This window comes from Pavona decussata, unplaced genomic scaffold (assembly GCF_977016875.1).
Source record: "Pavona decussata unplaced genomic scaffold, jaPavDecu1.1 SCAFFOLD_202, whole genome shotgun sequence".
Taxonomy (NCBI): Eukaryota; Metazoa; Cnidaria; class Anthozoa; order Scleractinia; family Agariciidae; genus Pavona; species Pavona decussata.
Window position 1 is genome coordinate 3,071,822 of NW_028145610.1, and position 12,069 is coordinate 3,083,890.

The 12,069-nt window shown below is 35.7% G+C and overlaps 1 protein-coding gene and 1 long non-coding RNA gene across 2 annotated transcripts in view; both read left to right on the forward strand.

Moving 5' to 3' along the window:
• The window catches only part of LOC146461132 (uncharacterized), a 303,232-nt gene that overhangs the window by 285,420 nt on the left and 5,743 nt on the right, over positions 1-12,069 (forward strand). The gene's annotated exons all lie outside the window — the stretch shown is intronic.
• LOC146461143 (uncharacterized) lies at positions 1,131-3,636 on the forward strand. The gene is made up of 2 exons (XR_014857495.1): positions 1,131-1,288; positions 2,178-3,636. It is a non-coding gene; the product is annotated as an uncharacterized LOC146461143 (long non-coding RNA).

Below are 12,069 nucleotides of genomic sequence, written 5' to 3' on the forward strand. Positions count from 1 at the left end.
ACAACCGCCGTTTAAATTACTCAAATTTTCCCGCCAAAAGACTTTGAAAAAATACGGGCGCTCAAAATACGCATGCGCCGTTTTTTTTATTATTTTTTAATCATTCCAACTAGTTATGCTCTGTTAAAAAATATTATATTTTCCCGCCAAAAAACTTAGAAAAAATACGGGCGCTCAAAATACGCATGCGCTGTTTTTTTTTTTAAATATAGGTAATATTATCTACTTAAATTGTCAAGTATATTTTTATGAACTAATAATAGAAGACAATAAAGATCAAAACAGTTATTTCAGTTGCATTGTGTGTTCTTTCTTTACTTTCTATCAAAATATCTTATTTCTTTAAACAATACTTTTCTATTATAGTTAATTAATTAAGCAAAAATCTTTTAATTAATTAAAGGTGTGGCGAAAATTTTTCTTCCTATATATACTAAGTCTTTTGGCGGGAAAATTCGACATAATTTGCACAGCGTTTCCCCTGGCAACAAATTTGGCTCAAAATTTAATGGGTACCCCTTGAATTTTTTTTTACCAAAAAAAGATTCAAAGAGTACCCCCTACAAATTTAAACCCGCCAAAAAAAGCGTACACCACTTCGTAAAGAAAATTTTCAAGCTTTGGTTTTTCTCGTTGCCAATTTTTAGTCTTAAATTTTAGAAAAATTTCAACAAAATTAATGTCTGAAGCAAAGCCTCATTTACGAAGTGGTGTACACTAAAAGAGCGACATGGTAAGCTGTTAGTTTAGCCGCAGAAAAAAATTGGATCATGGCGAAAATTTTGATAACAAAACCAATAGAATAACGCCACGTTTTTGTTTTCTAGACTTAAAATAAATTTATAACAGCTGCAAAACCATTTACCTTGCCATGTCGCTTTTAAAGAACTTGTTCAACTAGCAAGTGAAGTCAGCACAGGCCAACAACCAACAGTGTTACAGGGGACAGGACGGATTTAACGAGTGAAAGCATCTTTTTGCTCAAAATAATCAAGTTGGAAGTTCATGATGTTTTGTTTACTGAGTCGATAATTTGTTTCCAGACACAGTTTCATTTTGGAAAACGTTTTCTGCATTAGGATGATATGGTTTGTAAACCTTCAGTCCTGAGAATACAAAAATATATGAAACAGCAAATTTATTGTACTGGCAACTAATTCAGTGTGTTGTGCTTTCAGATGCTATTTCTCAGAACTATGCCTCTAGCAAGAAGAGAAAGAGGCCAGAAGAAAATGGCACCTATGAAAAGTATCAGCAAGAGCAGAAGAGGAGGCAAAGGATCAAAAGGGTAAGCATTGTATCACTGATAAAATAACACATGATAGGATGTAAGTTTCAGAATATATTATTGCTGTACACACTTGAAAGATATAAACCATGAATGATAACACCCAACAACTTTTGGGAAACTTTCGACCCACATGACTGTATGAACTTATTTGTATTTTTTTTTTTGCTAGAGAGTAAAAGCACATGAGGATTTTAAGGCTTAAAATTTGCATTTTTCTTGTCGACGAGAGAAAAACATGAAATATGCATACCCCATAATTCCATAAAGTTGTATTGTTTGCACTTTGCCCGAGGCAATGCTTTTTTTTCAATCTAGTGAAAATGTTTTGGATCCCAGGTTTGGTTTATACTAAATATATTCCTGTAGATGCCACTATCTGATTTAGTTTAAATGACCGATGCATCCAGTAGAACACATCATTTATTGAAAGGAATGTTTGTTTAGCTAATGCAGTTTGACTTCTGTGGATTATTCACAAATCCCATCGCTTGAATTTATGAGCTGTTGTTGAATTTCCAGAAATCCTAGCTAGCTGTACAGTACATCACTCTTGACACTTCATTTTTCCCAAAGAAAGCAAAGGGAATTAGTTTTCTTGTGATATGAAAGTTTCAGGTGATGTTTCATCAAATATTGAAAGAAAATGCAAGCTCCTCATCCATTAACTAAATACAAATTACTTATAAAAGGCTTTCTGTAAAAGGACCAGTGGGTTACAGCTCTGTTATAATAAATTGAAAGTCTCAAGGCATCACAGGGATGCTACATGTACGCTGAAGTGCATTTGCTGCCTATTTTTGAATTATGTATAATCATTTTGCCTCAAATTAAAAACAGTTATTTGCTCTTAATAACTTGTTTCTATCTGTTAATTCTGTCAATTTAGAAACTGGAAAAAAAAAAGAATGAAAGTTGTGAACGAAGAAGAGAAAGAGGACGAAATATTTGTATCCCTCCACATCAGCCTTGTCTCCTCAGATACTGGAGAGTGAAGGAAGTGTCAGACCTTTTTAAGACACTGGATGACAGGTGGAAGGCAGCAATGACACCACAACAAAAGCGTCAATCAGTAAGCCGAAGAAATGGCCTTCCAAGTCTTCGGAGCCCAAAATTATGGAGTTCCCCAGCAGTTAGTTTGGGCTGTACGATCTTTGTAGATCACTCAGCTATAGTTTTGGGGGCAGTAATGTTATTAAGGGTTTCATGCAAAAGGTATGCAAGCTGCTTGAAATCAACACTTTTCTGGCTGTATACAAGAACTCAATGAGTTGAAAGATTTTTTTATTAAACAAAGTCTTTGAAGTCCTTGAAACTGAGTCTTGCAGTTATAATAGAATCAATCAAGCTCATAGCTTTTGCATTTTACCCTTCAAATAATAACAAAGAAATTCTTTTTTCTCATAGACTGCCTCCTTTTTGGATATCAGACATTTAATACTAGGGTTATACATTGTAGTATTTTTCTTCATTTCAGTGTTTTTGCCTTTATAATCTTTTACATTTTTACATGATACAACTGTATCTTGTACAGGGTATGTGTATATAGTTTCGTAGTACAAGATATCAAAAAAAATATTCTACAGCTGTTCTTTGACTGTCATCCACATTTTTTTTTATTTGAATGAAGTATTTTGGAGAGCAGTTGTCTCTTGAACAACATGTACAGGGCATGTGTCTATAGTTTCTTAGTACATGTTGTTTAAGAGACAGCTGCTCTCCAAAAAACTTCATTCAAATAAAAAAAAAATAGTAGATGACAGTCAAAGGACAGCTGTAGAATTTTTTTTTTTCATTACTACAAGTTGTTCATGCATGTGATTGACTGTGTTGAAATGCACATGTGATCATACTAAAAATTAAATGACATCTTCCAAGTCACAACTTTCTGAGTTGAATGAAACTTTTGGGTGCTTGGGAGAGGTAGCTTGACTGCAAGGTTAAGTTTGTACAGGGTGACATTGCATCAGGGTTTGTGTTAATTTTACTTGCTTACAATCTAAGAGGTTATAGTAGATGAGCGTAATTTGCTTCTTTGCCAGTAGGTAATACTGATAACTGATTGTAGTAATGTTGGTGGGTCCTTTTTTCTCAGCTTTGTTTTTGTATTCTTGTTGTATTATATAAAATCCTGAGTTCTCTTTTGGACAAACTGACACCACATCTAGTTTAGTACGGTTAAATGAAAGAGCAGTGTTATTTAATTTCATAGACATTGTTTGTTGGAGTGGGGGATGAAAGTAACTATAAATCTGGAAACTTATTTTGTTTGTTTCTCATATCTGATTTTAGTATTGTAATACTTCAACACCAGTGTACATTTAAATAAACGATATTGTTGGAATTCAGAGTTGTTATCTTTCATCCTAACATTTAACACTGGGGAGGGAAGTTTTTATAACGTAGTCCGCTGTTTCCCTTAGTTCATTTCAAATGAACAGTTAGCAAAAGCCATAAATCGCGCCAAATTATCTAGAGTTTGGCTGGGGGAATGGTGAAGCAGGAAAACCCTCGGAATTCACTACCCCAGGAAACAAGACAAAAAAACGCCTAGCGTATATCGGAATATAAAAAATAATTACCATGTTTAAACCGAACAGCGAACGCTGGAAAACTAGCGTTTTCTTGAATTCACCTTACCAGAAATACAAGAAAACGCGAGGAAGAACGCCGGGTAAAAACAATTTTCCGTGCGTTTATCGTTCGGTGAATGCAAGAAAATACGCGTTTTCTTGAATTCACCGTCCTAGAAAACAGCGTGAAACGCCAGAAAAACACAGGCGAACGCCGAAATATTCATTATTTTCCGAGTTTTGACGGTTTGGTGAACACTGGAAAACAGGCGTTTTCTTCAATTCTCTTGAATTCACTGTCCCAGAAAATGTAAGAAAACACAGCAAAACGCTTGTGAACGGCCGATTATTCGCTGTTTTCCGAGCGTAAACGGATCGGTAAACACTGAAAAACATACGTTTTCTTGAATTTACATGAATTCACCGTCCCAGAAAATGTAAGAATACGCAAGGAAAACGCTTGCGAACTCCGGAATATTGGCTATTTTCCAAGCGTTAACTGATCGGTGAACGCTTGAAAACATACGTTTTCTTGAATTTACATGAATTCACCGTCCCAGAAAATGCAAGAATACGCAAGAAAAACGCTTGCGAACGCCGGAATATAGGCTGTTTTCCAAGCGTTAACTGATAGGTAAACGCTAGTTTTCCAGTGTTTACCTACGTTGAACAGGGATTTTCCGTGACGGAAAACAACGTAAAACGCAGGTTTTTCTTGGATAACGGCGGTGAGCGCGACGTTGGTCGGTGGGAAAACTCCAGTAAACGCCCGGAATACAAGACGTTTTACGAGTGTTAACCGGCCGGTGAACGCCAGAAAACATGCGTTTTCCAGCGTTCACCGCCACAGAAAACTGCCGGATAATGGAACGAATACTCCAATTCACCGGCACGAAAACTCGCGGAAAAGATTGGATTTTCCGTTTTGGTGAACACTGAAAAATACTGGAAAATACCACATTTTGCGTAAGTTCGCCGCGTGTTTTCTGAACGGTAAAATCCCACTTTTCCTGCCGTGGAATCGATCGTTTTGTTCGTTTTTTTCGTGGTAAATGAATGACCTACTCCTTGAAGCGCTCTTTTGGTATGCCTTCCTGTAATGATTTTAACCTTTGAAAAAAAACTGTTTTCCGAACCGAGAAGCAATTTAAGTGAAACTTATTTAAAAAAACGTAAAATACAAAATAACTGCAATTTTACAATCTCTGGAGAATAATTAGTTGTTCTGGTTGTTCTCATGGTAAAAGAATAAAAAACAGTGGCGTAGTTTTGATATAGAGAGCTAAAAATAATTTATACAAAAGAACTCAAACAAATCGCACTCGCTACAACTGAAATGAAAACTGGGTACATTGCTTTTTGTACACAATTTCAATTTGATTAAAGATATATTCATCATATTTTTGCACGTGATATAAAATTGTGAACAGCAGACAAAACTCTCGTGAATTATTTTGTAAACAACTCGGCTGAACATATAATCCATTCAATTTTTTTCACAATAAAATTTGAATTCAAATACAATGCAATTGTAAAATTGTCCTTGGAATATTTCTAATGAATTTCAATTTTGTGCCTTTGCTGAAAGCGCAATAAATTTGTTCAAAGTTCACTCTTTTTGTGTTACCCCTATTGTTTAAATCACAACTTTTTTTAATAAAAATGGCGAAAGTCTTTCTTTCTTGGCTTGGAAAAATTCTAAAAGAAAGTTGTCTGTCCTCTGAAAGGTTCGCTTTGTTTGTTTGCGGTGGTAAATGAATGACCTACTCCTTGAAGCACTCTTTTGCTATGCGTTCCTGTAATGATTTTAATTTTTAACAAAAAACTGTTTCAAAACCGAGAAGCAATTTTTGTGGAACTTATTTCAGAAAACGTTGAATAAAGCAAAACTGCAATTTTTTTTTCTCTGCAAGAAATAAAATGGTGGGAAAATCGTTCAATCTTTTTGTGGTCCATAACCCTAATTTAGTGCGAGAGATATTCCCGAGACGTTTAGTTAGCATTATTCCAACCAGACGCTTGTTTTATTATACATACTACGGCATGTAAAGGGAACATGAGGAATAACAGAAGGGTCCTCAATAATTGACAACAATTTTGACCTAGGAACTCTTTGTTGAATAAGTCCAATTTTCGACGCAACGCTTCAAAATTCAATTAGCCATATACGTTGCCATGGTGATCCTCTTTAAAACCTTGTGTTCCCTTAGCAACAGTAAAGGAAGGTGGAACTGAGTGTAGATGCCTAATTTTTATTTTATTCTTGCCGCGAATTTGCCAAAACTGAAGAATTTATTTTGAAATTTGAACATGGCTTCCAGGTTTTTCGTAATTCAGTCAAAACATCAAGACAATCAACAAACTTAAAGTTTCTATTTTACTAACAAATGATATAGAATTTTGAAGATTTTTGGTAGATCACATCGGGCAATTTCTTTTCGAATTTCTCTTCAAAAAGAAGAGAGATTCAAAACTGAAGAATTCATTTTGAAATTTAAGCGTCCAGTTTCGAAGGCCATCGACAAGGCTTGAGACAAAATGATATTAAATTTGGATAGATAATCAGGCAATTTCATTTCAAGACGGAGAGAGAACCAAAACTGAAGAATTTATTTTGAATTTTAAGCTTCCATTTACTTTTTAATTCAGCAAAAAGGTTAAGCACGTCAACAACGTTTCCATTTCACCGACCAAATAATCTATAGTCCTAAAGACTTCTGTGAACAATCAGGCAATTTTATATTGACCTCCGAAAACAAACATTTCTTTTGGATATTTTCAATTCCATCAAATTGTGTTATAGTTAAGAAAGAAACGCAATTGTTAGTCTCATCTCTAGATATCTTTTTTTCAGTGCTTCCTAGAAGTATGTTTTAGATTTCATTAAAAAAAAAGAAACGTTTCAGTTTTTGATCGAGCGATGCTATTTACCAGCGTTATTATTATTATTTTTATTATTATTATTATTATTATTATTATTATTATCATTATTATTACTATTATTATTATTTTTAATTTTCCATTTATACAACTTGCAGTTCCACCTTGGTAACAGCATATAACTAAAAGATAACTTAACCGACTTCGAAAAAGCGCAACTCTGAGCAATCACTGATCTTGACATTTTCAATATATCCCAATTTTATTTGAAATAAAGTTAAGTTTCAAGTTAAATTTGTTGGAAAATTTATACATAAAAGAAATTGAAATCCCGAATTGAAAAATGTGGCCTTAAACTATGACAGCATGGACTGATCGTTCAGAGTTAACGCTAAAATGTCTGAGCTGATCTATAGAATAATACCTTAATAAGATGGCTGGTATGTTTCAAAATGATTGAAAAAATTCTGCTGCGTCGATGCACAGTGTTTTTAAAAATAAAGCGACCGCAGAATTCGGGCGTCAGCATTTCTGACTTAAAATATCAGCTAAATCTCCCCGGATCCGCCCTCTTACAAAATGATTAGATAGTGTCAAAATTTAAACATACGATTTTTTAATGAACGGATCGCCAATTAAATGTTGCTGATTGGAAGATTAAATAGGTTTCTTCATACACCACCACCATCTTTCAAAGGCATTATTTTCATACAAAAATGAAGTCTTATCTTTTCCCGCTGGCTTAAGTTCATGCTTTTCCCTCTTTTGTGATCCTTTTGCTCCTCCTTTTCAGTCTTCTTTCTTGTGAATGCGTCCTTCCTGAAAATAAAACAAGCAAAACACATAAGCTTGTGTGCAACAAATATGCCGAAACAAAACCAATACATATCCTTTGTACGCCATGACACTCCGAACTCGGAAGGCCCCCGCCCCCACACCCCCCCGGAAAAAATCAGAATATATCCGAGTTTTATTTTGTAAAGTAACGAAAAACAAATAGCACCACAGGAAAGTACTGCTCAGCAGCTTACATTTGAATGGTCACACTTATGGATTTCAGTCAAAGACTCAAAAGTTAGAACCACCTTGTATAGCATAATAAACAGCACCACAGGAAAGAACTGCTTAGTACCGTTCATTTGAAAGGTCATACTTTAGGATTTCATCCACAGAATCAAAAGTTAGAACCACCTTGTACAGTATAACAAACATTACCGCGCAGCGAAATTTTATAATGAAAGCCAACAAATTTGGACAGTTAAATTGAACCTAATTTTCAAGAGTTCAAATTGTCTGAGCGAGTTTTTCGAGGCAAAAGACTGATCAATGATACAAAATGAATTTGTGATTTTTCAATGCATGCTAAACAGTCGACAAACTTGACAACACGTGGCCGCTGCAGACAATTTGGAAAAAAGGTTCTTGCTGCAGAAAAGACCTTAAATTCAGTTTATTTATCGCTAACTCTTCTGTAACTTCTATATGTCTGTTTAGCTCTGCTTACAAGGTGCTGTTGAATTATCCCAATATAAAACCTCGAAGAATGAACTGCAACGTCAATAAAACTAAACTCCAGCACGTGCTAACGTTTGACTTCGGAATTTTACGTATTGAAACATTTGACGGAATAAGACACTTACCATTAGCGTCTTAGTGGAGCGAATATTCCTTTCTTTAAAGTCTTTGACGATCCTTGCGTATCAGTAAAGCTTCAACGATGGAGGTCACCTTCACGCGTCCTTTCTCGCCAGGTAGTTGCTCGGTTTGACGAGAATTCTGCACTTTTGGTCATGAATATGGATTAGAAGCTGGAGCCAATCGCTGGTCGATAGAAAAGGCATTTTTGGAGCGGAATTGGAATAAATAAACTTGACATTCTGATCTTTTTGTTCAAACCTAAACCCACATTCCGCGGGATTTATAGCGTGAAAAAGCTATTTGGAGTATTTTTCCGCACATTCAAATCGTGCTTTTTTTTTTTTTGCGTTACAGTCTCTTATAATTCACATACTTTTGAACTATCTGACGAAACAAAATCTATTAGCTCTTCTGATGGTCAACATCACTTGGTGTTCAGATTAATCGATCTAAGTACTGAAGAACTCTTTACGCTCCTGTCACGGCGTTTTTACTATTTGTTAACTATCACTTTAGGATGTCTTTGACACAATGTGTTTAAGGGTCTACAAAGTCTACAAAGCCTCTTGACTGCTGATGCGAAAACAATATGGGCTCAAAGCACAAAACGTAGCAAAATCAGTTGCAGTCCTCGCGCCTTCGGCCAAACAGTTTTAGGACTTTGTTGTTGTTGTTTTCTTATTTGATGAGGCGAGGGGGAATCTAGTTTATGTTAAATTAAAATACAACAAAAACAATTCAGTACAAACGTCTTGATGCCTAGCGCACGAGAAACTGAAATAGGCTTCAGTAATTAGACATTAATTTAGTGAAAATTAATAGTTCGTTGATTTGTTTCTCAATTCAGGCTGTCCAGCAGAGGAAGTTACGAGCAACAAACTATCAGTTACATCTCAAAGGACTTTGCCTGGGTCAGCTAGCATTTTCAGTGAAAATCTCGATACCCTACGGCATTCACGTCCGGGACTTTGAGCTGGGATAGCCCCGTCGTCCAAAACATGGCGGACAGTGTGTACGGCAGCCGCCAAGTGCTAATTGTTTTGTCTGACAACTACCTCGCCAGCAATTTCTGCCGAGAAGAATTGCATACGGCCATCCAAAGGGGGATAGACATGGGAGATTCATCGCCGATTCTAGTGACGATTGACGAGTTCACGAAAAGGCAATTGCCAAACGCTTTGAGAAGTAAGAAGACTTTGGATTTTGAGAAGCACAAAGAGAGACAAGACTGGGAGAAGAAATTGTTGGACGCTGTCTTTGGAGGCAGAGTTGCTTCTCGCGTTTAGAGATTTGAACAGCAAAAGGCTCCAAACCAGGGGGATTTGAGAGAGTTTACATCTTACTCCCCGCTCTTTTTGGAAAAACTGAAAGCATATTGATCAAATAAAAAAAATGTCCTAAATACTGAGGCAAGTTAATTAGTTAAAAAGCGTGTGATTTATCCCCATATTTGTGTTAAAGTCTACGGGAAGACCAATAGGCCATTTCCGAGTTGCTTTGAACCTCATTATGAAAGCGAGGCTAAGTGCAAAGTTTTTATTATGAAAATTAGTTTTCATTAATGTGCAAACAGAGTAATTTTCATATGAAAAGCTTTGCACTTAGCCTCGCTTTCATAATGAGGTTCCAGCAACTCGGAAAAAGCCTATTACAGAAAGACAGATAAAAATTGCACACCTGATTACTCACTTTGCCAAAAATACCGCTGAAAATATGTTTAGTCCGTAAAAAGTTTTAAAAGGTTATGACAGCTAAACCCAGAACCGAGACAGCATTATAAACAGTGTCACAAGTTAGTTTGAATTAAACTCTTCTTACACGGGTAAATTTCGAATTCCCTCGATAGATTTGCATTAAATAAGCTTTGAATTTTCGAGTGATCGACAAAAAATGTCAAAATATGTCAGTTTCATTGTACAAAGACTACCAATCGGAAGCATCCCTGGGGAAAAAAACTTGCCAAAGAAAACCGTTGTTCGTATCAAATCAAGATCGCCAAAACTAGTTTTCCTTCGAGTTTCTTGGCAGGATTATGTAAGAATAGTTTTATGTTCTGGTGTGTACACAATATTTGTCAAGTTTTTTTTTCTTAAAAAATATTGTTGTTCAAAAAAGCTGTTGACCAAGGAAACTTGCATAGGAAAAACTGCATAAAGAGACTACAGACAACTTTGTATTCCAGTGGATGCGTTAAAGGGAAAAAGAAGACATCTTTCTCTATAGCATTGTGGCCATAAAATTACTAAAACATGAAGAAACCTCTTCGAGGTATTCCAATAACGTTCTTAATTTTTTTGTAATTATACATCATTGCATTCATGAATAAACATGTAAACCGACGAAAAGCATCGAGAGAGCAAACAACAAGACGCGCAAAGATCGCAGAATGACCGAATGCACCCACGAACGCTTCGAACACACAACCGATTGAACAGCTGAAAACAAAACAACAAATGGAAGGCTGCATGATTCAAAATTTATAGACACAAGCATTCGCTAAAACGTTTTTTTTTTTTTTTTTTTTTTTTTTTCCGATCACCTTGTTTCACATTTATGCAGCTTTTTCTGATATTGTCTTTGTCTGCCTTCTTGACTGGTTTTTAACTTATTCATCGAAATTATTCTGATATTGGGTTTCCGCATAATTTATTCATAAGCGTATCCTGATAATGGTTCCGTATAATATATTCATGGGAAATATTCTGATATTGCACTGGTCAATCTTTTTACCTTAAAGATTAAGGTAAGAAATTAAAGCAAGCTGTTTTTGACTTCTTCGCCTTGTTCATCCATTGAAATAAAACCTGTGGAATGAAAATTCAGTAAAAGTTTTTTATTGATAGTTTTTTCGGGTACATATATTCCAACAATAAATCCCACTTTTTCATCAAACAGAGATCTTTCGGCTGCTGCAAAGGCGCGTCTGTTGATTTGACGCCCTTTAAAGTCTCTAATATTGTGCTCGGCAGTGAAATATATAATACTGATATCTTTCCGGAACACTTAACGGTTCATATCTGTAAGGAAGACGTTAATCGCCTTGGAAATTCGAATTTAGTGGTAAATAAAATATGTTTTCTTCAGCAAAATGTCTGCTCAAAATTTCGTAACACTGGAAAACTTATTTCTTTTGTTTTCTGAGGGGCAAATATCTCGATAAAATTGCGAAGTAAAGTCAGCTAGCATTTTCTTAAAGCCAACAATGGCTCGTTAAGTCAGGAAATAAATTCCGTTTCCTAATCCGACATACAGATCATACTGCATTTTCTTACACCAATATGCTTTTACCATAAAACGATCTGTGAACACAGGAGGCGACATTTTAAGTGCTGTTCTTTAATGTTCTCTTTGCTTGCCCCGAAATTTGAACCACAGGTGGAAGAAGTAATTAACGACAAACCGTCACAATTATGTATGCAACTAAAACTACTGCAGAAAGAAAGCCTATCAATATCATATTTTTCACTTTCATACGCCCTAACTCCACCTTTACACTTCTACGGTTTTATTTTTATATTATGAATCCACATAACGACCAGCTCCCAGCTGGCTTGATAGCTCAGTTGGTAGAGCACTGCACCTGTATCGCAGAGCCGGTCATGGATTCGAATCTCGTTCAAGCCTGACTTTTTTTCGGGCTTCCTTTTCGCGGCCGCTTTAGTTTCGTACATAACAACGATTGTCTATTGT